The sequence below is a fragment of the Podarcis filfolensis genome (genome assembly GCF_964270895.1).
Source record: "Podarcis filfolensis genome assembly, chromosome: 10".
In the NCBI taxonomy this organism is placed as follows: Eukaryota; Metazoa; Chordata; class Lepidosauria; order Squamata; family Lacertidae; genus Podarcis; species Podarcis filfolensis.
The window spans coordinates 40,866,282-40,880,337 of NC_139612.1; the positions used below are offsets into that span (position 1 = coordinate 40,866,282).

At 39.6% G+C, this 14,056-nt stretch overlaps 1 long non-coding RNA gene across 4 annotated transcripts in view; it reads left to right on the plus strand.

Moving 5' to 3' along the window:
• Positions 1–13,061, plus strand: part of LOC310743396 — a 60,217-nt gene extending 47,156 nt beyond the window's left edge. For 3 of the 4 annotated variants that reach the window (XR_014538994.1, XR_014538995.1, XR_014538996.1), the window contains 2 exons: positions 10,644–10,723; positions 12,523–12,608. This is a non-coding gene — a long non-coding RNA (uncharacterized lncRNA). Of the gene's footprint in view, positions 1–10,643; positions 10,724–12,522; positions 12,609–12,908 lie in introns of those variants that run through there. The other variant, XR_014538993.1, reaches the window with a different exon arrangement.
• Positions 13,062–14,056: the final 995 nt, after the last annotated feature.

Sequence of the window (14,056 nt, forward strand, 5' to 3'; positions counted from 1 at the left end):
TCACCGCTATATTATGAGCATCCTTGGAGTTATCAAGTTAAAAATAGCAACTTGGAAAAGCTGGTAATGAGCACTGTTATAACAACTACCCAATGAAAGCTGAAACCTTTTCTTCTAAATCCACTTTTCTTTCTCTCTTTCTTTAAAAACAAAAGAAGAAAAAGTGTACATTCTCTCCCTGTAGCTATTCTTTGTACAGAAGGTCCTATCTCTGAGGAGGGCTGTTACTAATGGTCTTTGAAATGAAGGTTTTCTGAATGGTGAAAAAAGGACTCTCTGTCTTTCTCTTTTAATGGCTAGCTGGACCTTGAAAGAAAATCTAGAATTTTCCTCTAACAATCAGAGGTGAAATTCAGTTAGGCAGCAAAATTTCATAACAAAAGCCCCACAAACTGCAAAGTAGTGCATAGCTTTCGGTGTGACTTTCTTTGTCAGCTTTTTGCATTGTTGATCAATTTGCTGTCCTGCTGCGGTCAGTGCTTTACTAATAGTCTAGTAAGATCCCATGACTGGCATTCTGCCTTTTTAAAAACCATCTCCATTGCTACAGTTAAGAATCTGAATTTCTAAATCAGCTGTGATAGCTGTTGGCTTCTTTTATTATTAGTATTATTCATGCGCTGGTAGGAAAGGAAGAATATTGAACCGTAATTAGGAGCTGGTAAAATGCTACTGGAACAAACTTGAAAAGGTCAGTTTCCAGGCAAGAAGCATTTCAAAGACAGTGTCTTAATTTTTCTTCTTTTTCTTGTGTCTTAATCGTTGTTGTTATAGCAATGTTTCAATTCCTTGTTCTTAACTGGGGAGGAAGCAGTAATTGTGTGAGAATCCCATTGCAGTGCAAAATGGTAATACTAACCTTTCTAATTTGTTGTTACTGTTAGATTTTAATTATTGAGTGCAAGGGTAAAGCTTCTGAATAGTGTGAAACATCGTTGTAAAGAAGCAGTGTACATATTCTCTAAATTCAGCATTTAAACTTTAAGGAGTGTTTTTAAAAGGTCTCTGTTTAAGCTGTTGTGAAAGAAATTGGGAATTGTGAGAAAATGAGTCTGTACAAATAGTAAAGTGCAGCTTTAAAGAAAAATCACCTGATCTTCTGCTTGTGGAAGTACTAATATAGCAGAGAGAAATTTCCTCCAAATGAGACACTCTTGTAGGAATTGTGGGGTGATACTCAGTCATAATCAGATAAGACCTATTGAAATGAATGGACTTAAATAACACCCACATGGGTGTAGGTTAATTAAGTAATATTTTCCCTCAAACATTTGTACTTAGAAATAAAAGGATAACTGAACTTAGTGGGTTTTGTGTGTTTATACAATGGGCAGTGTAAATATTGATGGATTAGGATAACGTCTTCCTCTGTCTGCCTATATGCCTTCATTCTTATTTTTAAAAGACAACTGAAAGTAACATCAAGCTTATCTTATGTGCATGATTGTTGATAGGAGATTCATACTGTATGTATGTATTTATGTATGTGGCACCCAACTGGAGGCTGAATATTAATGAAGATGGAGTTGTTTGAAACCCCTAAGAAACTGCAGCTGTTTAATTAATTGAATTTTTCTGGATGCTAAGGGATTTCCTAAGGTCATGTCTATGTTCAAGAAGGAATTGCTTCTTATTGAATAACAGACTGGCTGAAAAGGTGTTCTGATGCTTTCTTGATTTGTCTATATTTGTTTGAGTACTTAAACAGAGATTCCCCACCCAGCTATCCTCTTTAGCATAGCTATTTATTGACCTGTAACAGCTGTCTGTGTGTAGATCTGTATAACGGATGATATGGGTTACATTTCCTGGAACAGTTTATGTTTTAAGAAGCCTTTCTCATTGTAGGCGGGTTGGATATACCTCACCATCAGGTCCTTCAAGCCCTGCAGTTCTACATCCACATGTATTTCCTGACATGATAAAAACAAGGCTGACTTGGAATTGCCCTCTTCCTCTAACACAGAATGGTTTTTTGATTTTCCAGCATTGCCTGCAGCTATTGTTGAGCAAGAGTAGTGATGAAGGGAAGATCTGATCCTATAGTTACATAACAGTGGGCTGTGAGGGGGGTTCGGTGGGCCAGTGGGATTACAGCTGATGCCTGTGTGGAAAAGCTGCAGTTGTGAGAACCCTCCGAGCCATTCATAAATCTCATGTGTATACTTACACTGTTGGATATTTCCAGTATTTTCATGTTTGCTTGTTTTGGTTTTTGCTTTGAAAACATACCTAAGGAAGGCTTATTCAAGATGGAGTTACTCTCTACATTAGGTGTGCCATGCTGATTTGCATAGCCAAAAATTGCAATCCTGTGTAGGCCAATTTTTAAGCCCCTGGCATGAGTTGGAACATAGAGGTGAGGAATCCCACTTCATCATGGCATCAGATTATTTTTTGTGTGTATTTAAAATGTACTTTGCAATTATAGAGAGGATTATCTTGCTGAGGACAGTGTGGGGTATGCTTGCAAACTCTGAGGAAACTATTAGGTATTGAATTACCCATGCCTCAACATAAACCCCCATTGAATTTGATGTTGGCAGCACAATAATTCTTTTTTAAAAATAGACATAGCACTGGGGGAGTCAGAGACATCTAAATCCCAGCATCCTGATGGGGATGCAAATCACCGCCTCCTTGGTCATCAAATCAGTCTTTTAATGAGCATGGAGGTGCAATAATGTGTCCTTCTCAGCTTATCTGCATGTATGTCAAATGTGTGTGCATGTGTGAGTGGGGGTGGACACATCCACCATTGACATGTGGACCCTGGAGAGTTGACAGAGAATGAATGTGGCCCTTGGGGCAGAAAAGCTTAGCCACCCCTGCATTACATGGCAACCCACCACTCTGTGAGCATTAAAGCCATCTTATGTAAAAGTAAATTAAACATCCTTTGTGATCTTTTTCATGGTGGCTCATAGGGGACCCAAAATAATTGCTTGAAAAGCCACATCAGACTCCAAAACAAGGAGTTATAATGGTATATGTGTAATTAATAGAATGTTGCCACATTCAGTCATGTGTGCATTAAAACATTTGCTGTTGATTTATGTTCATCTGCAGAAAGATGAACAATGATTTTCGTGTGTGTGTGTGTTTTCCCTTACTATTGAGAAATCCTGACTCTGATTCAAGAATAGTAAAATTTGTTCTAGAATTTGGTCCAATTGGCTTTCCTCTGTTTTTAATTTATTTTGTTGGGTGGGTTTGAATTAAATCATTTGCATATCTAAGGAGCATTGTGTTGTCTACTCTTTGCCTGCATTTGGGTTGTTTTGCTTTTTAATGACTGTTTTCACTAGGCTGGAGTGATTGCAGAAGCTTTTACTAGACTTGCCTTCAAGACCATCTGCAGCTGTTTTCTCTATCTTAGGAAATTGAGGACATTATTTAGTACTAGTAGGAATGTGAGAATTTGTCCATTGATTATATCATTTTGCTGCTTAAGGCCTCAATGAATTGTGCTGTAAATCTGTGGCACCTAATAGTCACTTAACAATGATGTATTATTTTAATATTGGAAGAAACCATTTGGCTGCATTTTGGAAATGCCTGAAATATGCATTCCGGCGTGTATTTCATATGACTGGATTCAGCGACTCAGGTTTGAAAATGAGTCTCTTCTATAATTAGAAATAATTTATCTTGGAAGTTAGTTGTTATGTGACTTTCCAGGGCAAAGATCATTAACTGTGTGTTGTGGTTATTGCTATTTTAAAGGCCACTGTTGCTAAGTTCCACACCCTGAAAATATTGGGTGAAATCCAGTGCTACTATTCTTCTTGTTGAATGACTTTTGATCTTGTGTAAGAGTCTGAACACATAAGAGAAGGGGAGCCATTTTTCCCAACTCTGCCCTTCAGCCCACTGTGCCATCTTCCAGGCTATTGGAGTGAAGGAAGGGGACTCTGTGAAAATTGCCTCTGCTTCTCTTAACTAGCACATGCCTTGGCCAGATCAAATGATGTTCTGCTCACTTTGGATTTTGCCCAATATTACCAAAAGTGCAGGAAGTTTAGTTACCAAGAACATGTGGTTGTTGCTCAGCTGGCAAAATTGACTTTTTGAGCAACATGCCATAAAAGCAAGAAGGATGGATTCTCACACTCCAAGCTACAGTACTTCAGCAATCAAATTAAAACAATAAGAATCACAACCTTGTTAGGAATCTATCTACTATTTTCTGAAGCGGCCATTGATTCAAGAAGCCAACAAGTTCATGTTTTCCAGAGTGCTGGGGTCAGTTGTCCTTACTCCCTCAGGATCATTACTGCTAGTGGCCAAGGCAACCCAGACAGATGGGCGGGGTATTAAAATAAAATAAAATAAAATAAAATAATTATCCAATTAAGCCACAGAGTCTAGGACTTGCCGATCAGAAGGTCGGTGGTTCGAATCCCCGCGACGGGGTGAGCTCCTGTTGCTCGGTCCCTGCCCCTGCCAACCTAGCAGTTCGAAAGCACATCAAAGTGCAAGTAGATAAATAGGTACCGCTCCAGCGGGAAGGTAAACGGCATTTCTGTGCGCTGCTCTGGTTCACCAGAAGTGGCTTAGTCAGGCTGGCCACATGACCTGGAAGCTGTACGCCAGCTCCCTCGGTCAATAAAGCAAGATGAGCACCACAACCCCAGAGTCGGTCACGACTGGACCTAATGGTCAGGGGTCCCTTTACCTTTATTAGTACTTCTCAGCAGAAGGGATAAATAATTGCTCAAAACCAGACATGGTAGTGAAAGACTCCTCTCCCCCTGCCCCTCATTCTTCTTCCCCTCCTCCTCCTCCGAATATACCTAACATTGATTGCAGGTTTAGCACCACAGCCACTGGTGTACACTTCATCAGCTTAAAACACATTAACATGTTTGGATGTGTTTCAAATGCCCTAGGTGCACTAATGATGCTTGTTCTACTTGGAAGAGAGCTGAGAAATATTTCTGCCTTTGTCTGTAATGAATACCTGATTGATTACACATACATCGAAAACATTACCTATTCTCAATACATAAGCTGCAGAAAGGGTTAAAAACCATTTCCCAGGCCTTCTCTGAGTTACCTTGTGTTTAGTTTGGCAGATACCTAACTGATCGGACCCAAGTAGCTTAAATAATAGAGAGGAAAGGTAAATGAATGAGGGTTTATTTCAACTCCTCTGACTCATATTGGTCTTCTGAAATTCAGTCAGGTTGTTCAAGCCCTCCTTATTATAAAGCAACAGAAACTGAGATTCTCCTATAGTGATTGCACAGGTATTAAAAGACACAAAGTCTTCAACCTGATACATTGCGGCATGGATGTTCATAGGCAACTTCTTGCTTCATCACATGAGTGAAATGGACTGAAAAAGAGATGTCTATACATGTGGGGTTGAGGAGGTACAGTGAAGAACAGCCCAAGTTAACAACATGAAAACTATAGATAATGTGAATTGGTTCTGAAGCACTAAACATATAAAGAATGTTATCAGATTATACTTAAAATAGAAAACTCTTGTTTTTCTAGCGATAAAATATAACCCATAATCCTTGTTAAAAACCCTGGGAAATAAAATTGAACACTGGAATGAATTCCAATTGCCCTCTGAAATGGTCTTGTTAAATAGAGTGACCTTGAGGTCAGAAAGGGAATGTTTGGGGAGATTGAAAATGTTCCCTGACTCATGTCTGTACATTTCTATTCTGAAAGTCAGATTACTGCCCCTTTATTCTTGTGCAGAGTGACTTTCTTGTTTGGCTGATGAAAACTCCTGAAGGGCATTGATGGCAAGTGATAGTGTACATGGCATTAGTTAATATGCTGGTGTTTGGAATGTGGATGGAATGGTCAATGACCTTAAGTGTACAGTATTACCAAGGTAGCATAAGGAACAGAGAGGACACTTGTTTTCCCGTTGGTGGCCTAGGAGTGTTGGTGGATAGTGATTTCTGAGTGGCCTAAAATGAAGGGTGGTCCTTTCCTCTACGGCCTTCTTGAGAAGATCATTTCCTAGATCACTTGAAAGTCCCTGATGGAAGGTTTTTCCTCTGTTGAAATCTGTCTGAGGACAACAGAGTACATTTTCAAGTACAATGGCAATAATGAGCACTAAGCTTGGATTCATACACCAGATAATTATGAGGGACAGAATGCTAAGTATCTGCTTAACCTCTTGTAATTAACCAAGCTGAAGGGAGGCCAAGCTTAGACACCCTGCATAGCACACACATGCTCCTATGCTGAGCATATCCAGAAGGCACTGACAATAAAACACAAACTTGGGGATGCAGATATATGGAAATGGATCTTTCTTGACATCCTTATATTAAGGAACAGAAAAATGCTACTGTTTTCCAACATGTGTGACAAACCTCATAAAAGCTGTTCACTTGACTCCCCGTGGCAAGTAACAGTTGCCACCAGACAATTAGGCAATTGACAAATAATAACTAAGCAATCCTAAACATACAAAGAACAAGTCCTTGCTGAATTTAGTGGGACTTACTTTTGAGTAGGTATGCTTAGGATTACACTGCAAGGCTGCAGCCATACGAACACCTAATTTGGAGCAAACCCCATTGAACATAGCAAGACTTATTTTTGAGTAAAAATTCATTGTTACTTTTGTGCCTTATTTGCAAAGCTCATACACATTGCAACCTGTTTATTCATTGTTTTCCTGCCCTCGTGAAAGTTGGTTAGGTGAAAGTCAGGCTTTAAAGTTGCACTCTGGTGTAATAACTTTATATGTTGGGCTTTCACTTATTGGCATTCCTCATGAAAGATGCTAGAAACACGTGCTTTGAAATAATGACAGATATATTTTGTATAGAAAAAGCTACTTGATCTCAGTTCAGAATAATACACATAGACCAATCATGTTTTATCCTTTTATTTCTGTTCAAGTCCAAATTCTGGAGAAAGCATGGAGCATGAAGGAACAAACATGTAATACTGTCAATAAAGAAAGTTCACTAGTTCTTTACATGTACTGTAAAATTCAATGCAAATGTGTTTAAGTGATTCTCCTGTTTGTTCTCCCCCCCCCCTTTAAAAATGGATATATCATTATAATCAGATATGTGGTGTTCAGAAAAGTGGTACAAACCACGTCTCTGTGGTTTGCACCAAAAATAGTACCGTAGTACTTTAAAGGGAGACATGTGTCTAAAAATACATGCTCTGGCAATTATTGTAACACATAGAAGCATGTTTCCTTTGTGACTGCAGGCACATATTCCCCTTCAAATATCATGGAGTTCATCACAATAATGTAATGTAATGTAATGTATTGTAATGCCCCCTAAGTGACAGAGTAGCCTCTGGGCATAGATACCAGCTCCTAGGGGCTGAGGCATTTTCTCCCCCAGCCATTTTTTAAGGGGGGCAGCCCCCTTCAATGTTCAAAGGGCATTTGGTCCTACCTCCTGGTTCCTTGTGATGTCAGGACATTGTGGCGGGGCCCCTCAGTCATCTTGTAAAGTTGGTGCCTCTGCCTCTGGGTAAAGAAACTGGGTGGGGGAGGACATATTCTCCAACAGTTTTGTGGGAGATGGGGCTCACCATTAGCATGGACAGTAGTATAACTCTCTTGTTCCTTCCCCCCAAACCTTTTAGTTTTATTTTATTGTGACTACACTTGTTCCTAAATGATATAGAATTAGGAGTCAGCAGTAAGATGGCCAAGTTTGCTCATAATGCTAGATTGTTCAGGGTCATTAAACCAAAAAGAGATTGTAAAGAGCTCCAAAAGAGCCTCTCCAAGCTCTGTGAATGGGTGGGAAAATGACAAGTGCAATTCAGTGTAAACAAGTGTAACATGATGCATGTTGGGGCAAAAATATATATCTTAATTTCACATATTAAGTGAAATTTAATGGCAGGGGGTTGGACTCGATGGCCCTTGTGGTCTCTTCCAACTCTATGATTCTATGATGAACATATACACTCATGGGGTCTAAACTGGCAGTCGCTGACCAGGAATGAGACCTTGGGGTTATAGTAGATAGCTTGATGAAGATGTCGACCCAGTGTGTGGCAGCCATGAAAAAGGCAAATTCAATGCTAGGTACTATTAGGAAACGAACTGAAAATAAAACTGCTGATATCTTAATGCTGTTATACAAATCAATGGTGTGACTGTATTTGCTGTGTGCCGTTATCTCACCTCCCAAATGATAGCATGTTGCTGCAAAAGGTTCATTGAAGGGCAAACAGAACAACCATGGGTGTGGAATATGAGGGAAGGTTGCAGCGTTTGGGACCTTTTAGCTTGGGAGATAAGGTGAATAAGAGGTGACATGACAGAATTTAAAATTCTACCTGGCATAGAGAAAGTGGATAAAGAAGAGCTTTTCTCCCTCTTTCATAACACTAGTACTTGTAGACACCAAATGAACCTGAAAGATGGAAGATGTAGGACAAATAAAAGTGTCTAGTTCAACTATGGAGCTCGCTCCTATAGCAGGAAGCGATGGCAACTAACTTGGGTAGCTTTCGAGGAAGATTAGACAAAATCATGGATGATAAGGGTATGTTCTGTCCCATGGTCAGAGGCAGTAATGCTTCTGAATACCAGTTACTTGAAACTACAGGAGGGGGAGAAGGCTATTGCTTGTGGGTTTTCCACAGGCAACTGGCTGGCCTCAGGATGCTTGTCTAAGATGGGTCATTGGCTTGATTCAACAGGTTCTTCTTATGTTCTTATGTTACATATGACAGCAGCAGTAATTGTGTTTGTAGCCTTGTCATTTCTGCATTCTCCACAGGGCCCTGGACTTCGCAACATGGTGGAGCGCTGTGGCAGAACAAGTGGTGGCAGCCACAAAAAGTGGTGGAGAATATTCAGGGAAATTCTGTAGAGTGGGCTTCTTTTGGGGGAGTCAAAAAAAGAGGAAAAATCTGAGCATTTTTTTTTTAGTAAAAAATTTCTTCTAAGAATTCTCATCTCAAGGTAGGTAAGTAGAAGATGCTGAGGGAGGGGACCTAAGGTATTATAAGGATGGGTTACAAATGCACAAATATCTCTGTTTTCATTGTGAAATATTACAAGCTTTTGGGGTGGGGTATATTTCTATATTAAAGTTTTCCTTTTTTGTAACCTTTAAAAATAAGATTCTAAAGGGCTTTAACAATGCCAGCCAGACCTTCATCCACACATAAAGGAAATGTGCATGTTGCAACATCTCTCCTTTGAGAAGAAAAATCAGTAAACATAATAAAAGGGAAAGTGTGTTCTGTTCTCTGACCTGTTCCCATTCTGTAGCAGAGTGCTAGAAATGTTTCTTCCTTCATTACATAAATTGTTAATTGGCCTTTGAGTTCTGGTTTTGATCCAGTTCCATTAAATCTGGCTGGCAACATGCCCCCCTTTCTTAATTAAAAGCTGCATTAGATCTTAAGGTGCTTGCCTTCGGTAGCTAATAAATTCTGGCTACATGACTTGTGGTCAGATAGCGATCTTGTTTTAACTAGATTTAGAAATTGCCCAGTAATTTAAGTTGGCCTTTTCATATATAATAGTAAAATAAATAAATAAACACATTAACAAAAACAGCATTGGTTAATAATATACATTAAATTATCTCTCTTTAGTTTATGGCTCTGAGTGATCTTGTTCCAGTATACTGTACAGAAATTGATTCGATATGTCCAGACTTTTAATGATTGCTTTTAAAGGTGTTGTGCCTTTATAACTGCAGTTGATGTGGTTACTAGTTTGTCCCATTAGAGTTTCTGTACTCTGACTCTCATGACTAGAATTATGTTCAAGGTTACTAGAAAGATGGTGGATGGACAAGGAAATACTATTAGACCAAGTTTCTTGTTCTGAATCCAACTCAGGAAGTAGTTACCAAGAAGATGAATATTTTGGAAGATTTCTTTAACTGTACAGTGGTACCTCAGGTTAAGTACTTAATTTGTTCCGGAGGTCCGTACTTAACCTGAAACTGTTCTTAACCTGAAGCACCACTTTAGCTAATGGGGCCTCCTGCTGCCACCGCACCGCTGGAGCACGATTTCTGTTCTCATCCTGAAGCAAAGTTCTTAACCTGAAGCACTATTTCTGGGTTAGCGGAGTCTGTAACCTGAGGCGTATGTAACCTGAGGCGTATGTAACCCGAGGTACCACTGTATGTGTAACAACCAGATTTTTAAAAAATATGTTGTCCTAAAGAGAATTGGGAGAAAGGGGGAAAGCAGAAGGGATTGTGTAGCTACAACGGTGTGACAAGCCAGAGGCCCAAGTCTTCATGCTCTTATACATGAATTATCCTTTTAAGTTGCATTGAGTTGGTTCTGGATTATTTGTTGATTAATTAACCATCTAATCCTTTGCAAACGTAGGACCTGTTGAGTTCAGTGAGATGTGCTTCCAGGCAAGTGTATAAATAATGCAGCCTTTTGTAGCAATCCTATACCCAGTTTCATGTGAATAAGCCCATTTGGTCATGAGTCCACATGCCTTTTTCATTGCTTACAGAACAGAAACATATTTGTCTGTTTACTTAAGTGCACACACAACTTACTTGAAGCCCATATGACATTTCCTTTGAAGTTGGTCCCATTTGAACCATGTGCACATACTTCTGAAAAAACATGCAATAACTTGGTTCAAGTAAAAGGTTGCCAGCATTATAACTGTATCCTGTGTCTTTTTATAGAAGCACAGGAAGCAGGCCTGATAAAACGTTGGTAGCTCTGCTGAGATTTATCTTCATTCAGGACCTGCAACTTCACTCAGGTATTTGACAAAGTAGAATGGGCAGTAGGATCTAGAATAACATGTGCTTCTGCATTCTTAAATGATAATTGATAAGATGCATCCTCATGTTTTCTAATTAACTGTCAAAACTTCAAACTTCATGGAGCTAACTATGAGCTAAACTTAAGACAGAGTTGATAGGTCTAGACCCTGAGAGGATTTTCTGTCTTCTTATCCTACCTATTAAATAATCATTATGGCAAATGAAAAAAAAATACAATAAACTATGTTCTAATAAACTCCAAATTTAAAAATGTAGAAGTTAAAGCAACTAAAAAATCGGACACATTGAAAGGCTAGCAGTCATATTAAAACTGGAGAATGCCATTGGAAAAAGTACATATTAGGTGCTCATCAAAAATTCAGACTATGGTTCTTTTTGTACTTAAAATAGATAGATAGATATCTTTATTGTCATTGTCCCATACAGAACAATGAAAGTGAAAAATAGCCCTTCAAATAGAGGACTGTACCCTATAAAGTAGGGCTCATGGCCACCCTGAGCATCCAAGTGCTGTGATGTTCTGAGAAACTGCCTGGTGGAATTTCCACCTTTCATTCCACTTTTTTACAGGAGCCTTGTAGACCCAGCAACCTCACCTAAAAGCAGTCTGGCACAATGCAGTCATTCATATGGGAAACCTTTTGAGTTACAGAGTTTGGTAACAAACAGGTCAAGAGACTCTCTGGCGTCCTCCATTTTGTGGTGTTTCACAGTCAGCTACCAGTAGGTGGCCAATTGAGAAGATGAAGCCTGCTGGTCTCTCTCTTTCCTTTGTTGTCATATATAATTGGCATGAGGAATCACAGCTGTGCTGGAGATGTTGGCACCCCTGTGCTCCCCTCTTCGGCAGCAGTCACTTGTGAGGTGTGATGCCTGGTTTCTGCTGCCTTTTGATTTGCTCCCTGGCTGCCTTGCTGTCAGCTACTGTATGAACTTTGCAGGGCTGTGGGGCTCAAATTATTAAAATTCAGAGATACCTCATTAATTGGTGCTGCTTCGGATGCTGGACTCGGTGACCTGCCTGAACTGAGATTGCAAGCAAATCTTTCTGACCCCCTCAAAATTGTTTGGAAAAGGAAGTTAGGCATATATTGTTAACTTGCCTGTGGAAAAGTAACTACTGCTCAAACATGCCCCTTACTGCTGTAAGACATTGCAAAAATAAAAATAAAAAATGTATTAACAGTAGGCCAGCAGACACCTATGAAATTTCATTTGCATAAATTGCCCGTTCTCATTTTCGATATTCTTATGTGACTCAGTATTAAAAATTACTAGCCTAGTTTTGCTAATATTAACAGTAGAGCCCTTTCCGAATAATCTAAAAATGTTCCAAGGGGCTAAATAATTCAAATTGCCTCAGGTCTACACACACACACCCTGGTGAAATGAGTGCATCTTCATTGTCTAAGAAAATGGATGAGGAATAGGAGGTCATCCGAAGCCTCTCATTTATATGATAATTACAAATAAGCAGTGGCTAGTGATTCAGGATACAAATCATTTGCTCCTATGAGACCAGTGTGTTTGCTAAACAGGAAGTATGTGATTATGTCCTGCTAATTAGTTTCCAGGTGATGGGAAGAATGCAGTGCATAAGAGGCCAAGTTCACACTGCACAGCCCCACTATTTCTCTGCAAGGCAGTTATCTTGTAATTGAATTACTGCCTTTAATTAATACATGCATCTAAATTAAGAACATGTGTATGTTGTGTGGAGATGCAGAGTGGAACACTGGTAGTTATGTATATGCCTGTCTGTGTTTCCATCTAGGTAGGACATCACAGGAGATTAATGACAGAAAGGAGGGGAGCAAAATGCAGAGCTAATGAAGAATGTGAAACCGTATTTGTGAAAAGGTGTGCAAGTTAGCCTGTTTTCCAAGTCAAGGAGATGGAGAAATCGGAGGGCAAAAAGCCATGCTCTGAAATAATGGAGTAATACTTGCAGGCAAATAGAAAGTTGACTAAAATAGAAAGCGAATAAAGAACCTTGTTGAAAAGGAAAGGGATAGTCCTATAGAACAGACAAGGAAGGACAGGAGAAAAGTGAAAAATAATGAGAGATTCTATTGTAAGAGAAGTCTATTATTAATCTAGGGCAATGATGGAGCACAGACTAATGAATTTATGTCCCACCTGTTGTTTTTAATCTTTCAGGTGTCCAGGCAGCCTCCTTTTAAAGGTGCAAGCAGAATGGCATTATCATTTGAAATGCAATGAAAAACAGTAAAATGGGAACAATCATCACTTTAACTGCTTCATGATCGCCCCGGCGTTCGTATTTCAGTCTGTGGCTTCCTGAATATGTGCCACAAGGTATTTCTGACAAATAATGCAGTTAAGTGTATTGCTAGAAAGGCAAGAGATTCAATGTAACGCAAAACCTGCAGACTTCTAGATATTAGTAATGTCAAGAAAGAAGGCAGATTTTAATATGTCTTAAGAGCCCTGGGGGAAATGTAGATATTATGACAAGCCTACACTAAGATTCTACAGGCTATGTGATATGTTATCAGAAAGAATGCCTCCATAATAGAAAATTAAGACTAGCAAAGAGGTAAAATGCACTTTACAATTTTAATCTGGAAGCTTTCACTGTGCAAAGCATCTATATAAACAAAGTGCTTTTCAATGTGACAGTTTATATACAACCCCAGCCTGCTACAAAAGAGGAAGAAAATGAGATGTGGTTGATAGTCCTTGCTTGGCAGCAGTTACTCTTAAGGAGTGTGTGTGTGTGAAGTTACAGTCCTCTTCACTCTTAGCTGGGAGTTACGAGCAAGCACCATTGAATTCAATTGACATATATAGGATTGTGCTCTTAATTTACAAAATGTAGTCTATGTGTTATGACGCATTGCACCTAGTCCATCCTGTGGCCCCAATATTTGGCCTCTGGATCAGGCCAATTCACCATATGCTGCCTTGGGATCTACTCCCCCCAAACCTGCCCCCAAATTCATTTGGGGCTAATGGTGCAAAGGGGTTTCAAAGGCTTTTCTTTTTTCTTTTTTTAAAAAGGTGGGGTGCACTAGCACCCCAAAAGGACCAGATCCACTCATTTAACAGTAGGCGGATCCTGTACAGTGCCGGTTGCTGCACCTTTGTGAGTGGCTTCCCATGCATGCAAGGTAGATCTGATTCTGCAAAGGGAGCAAGAACATGAAGGAATAGAGGCGTGCTGGGAAAGGCACTCAACCTTCTCCTGTGAAGATGCAGCCATCCAATTGTCCTCACCTTTCCGCAGTTTCTCGACCCTTTTCTCACTTATGCCAGGCCCTCCTTCTTGCCTGACATCCTGCCCC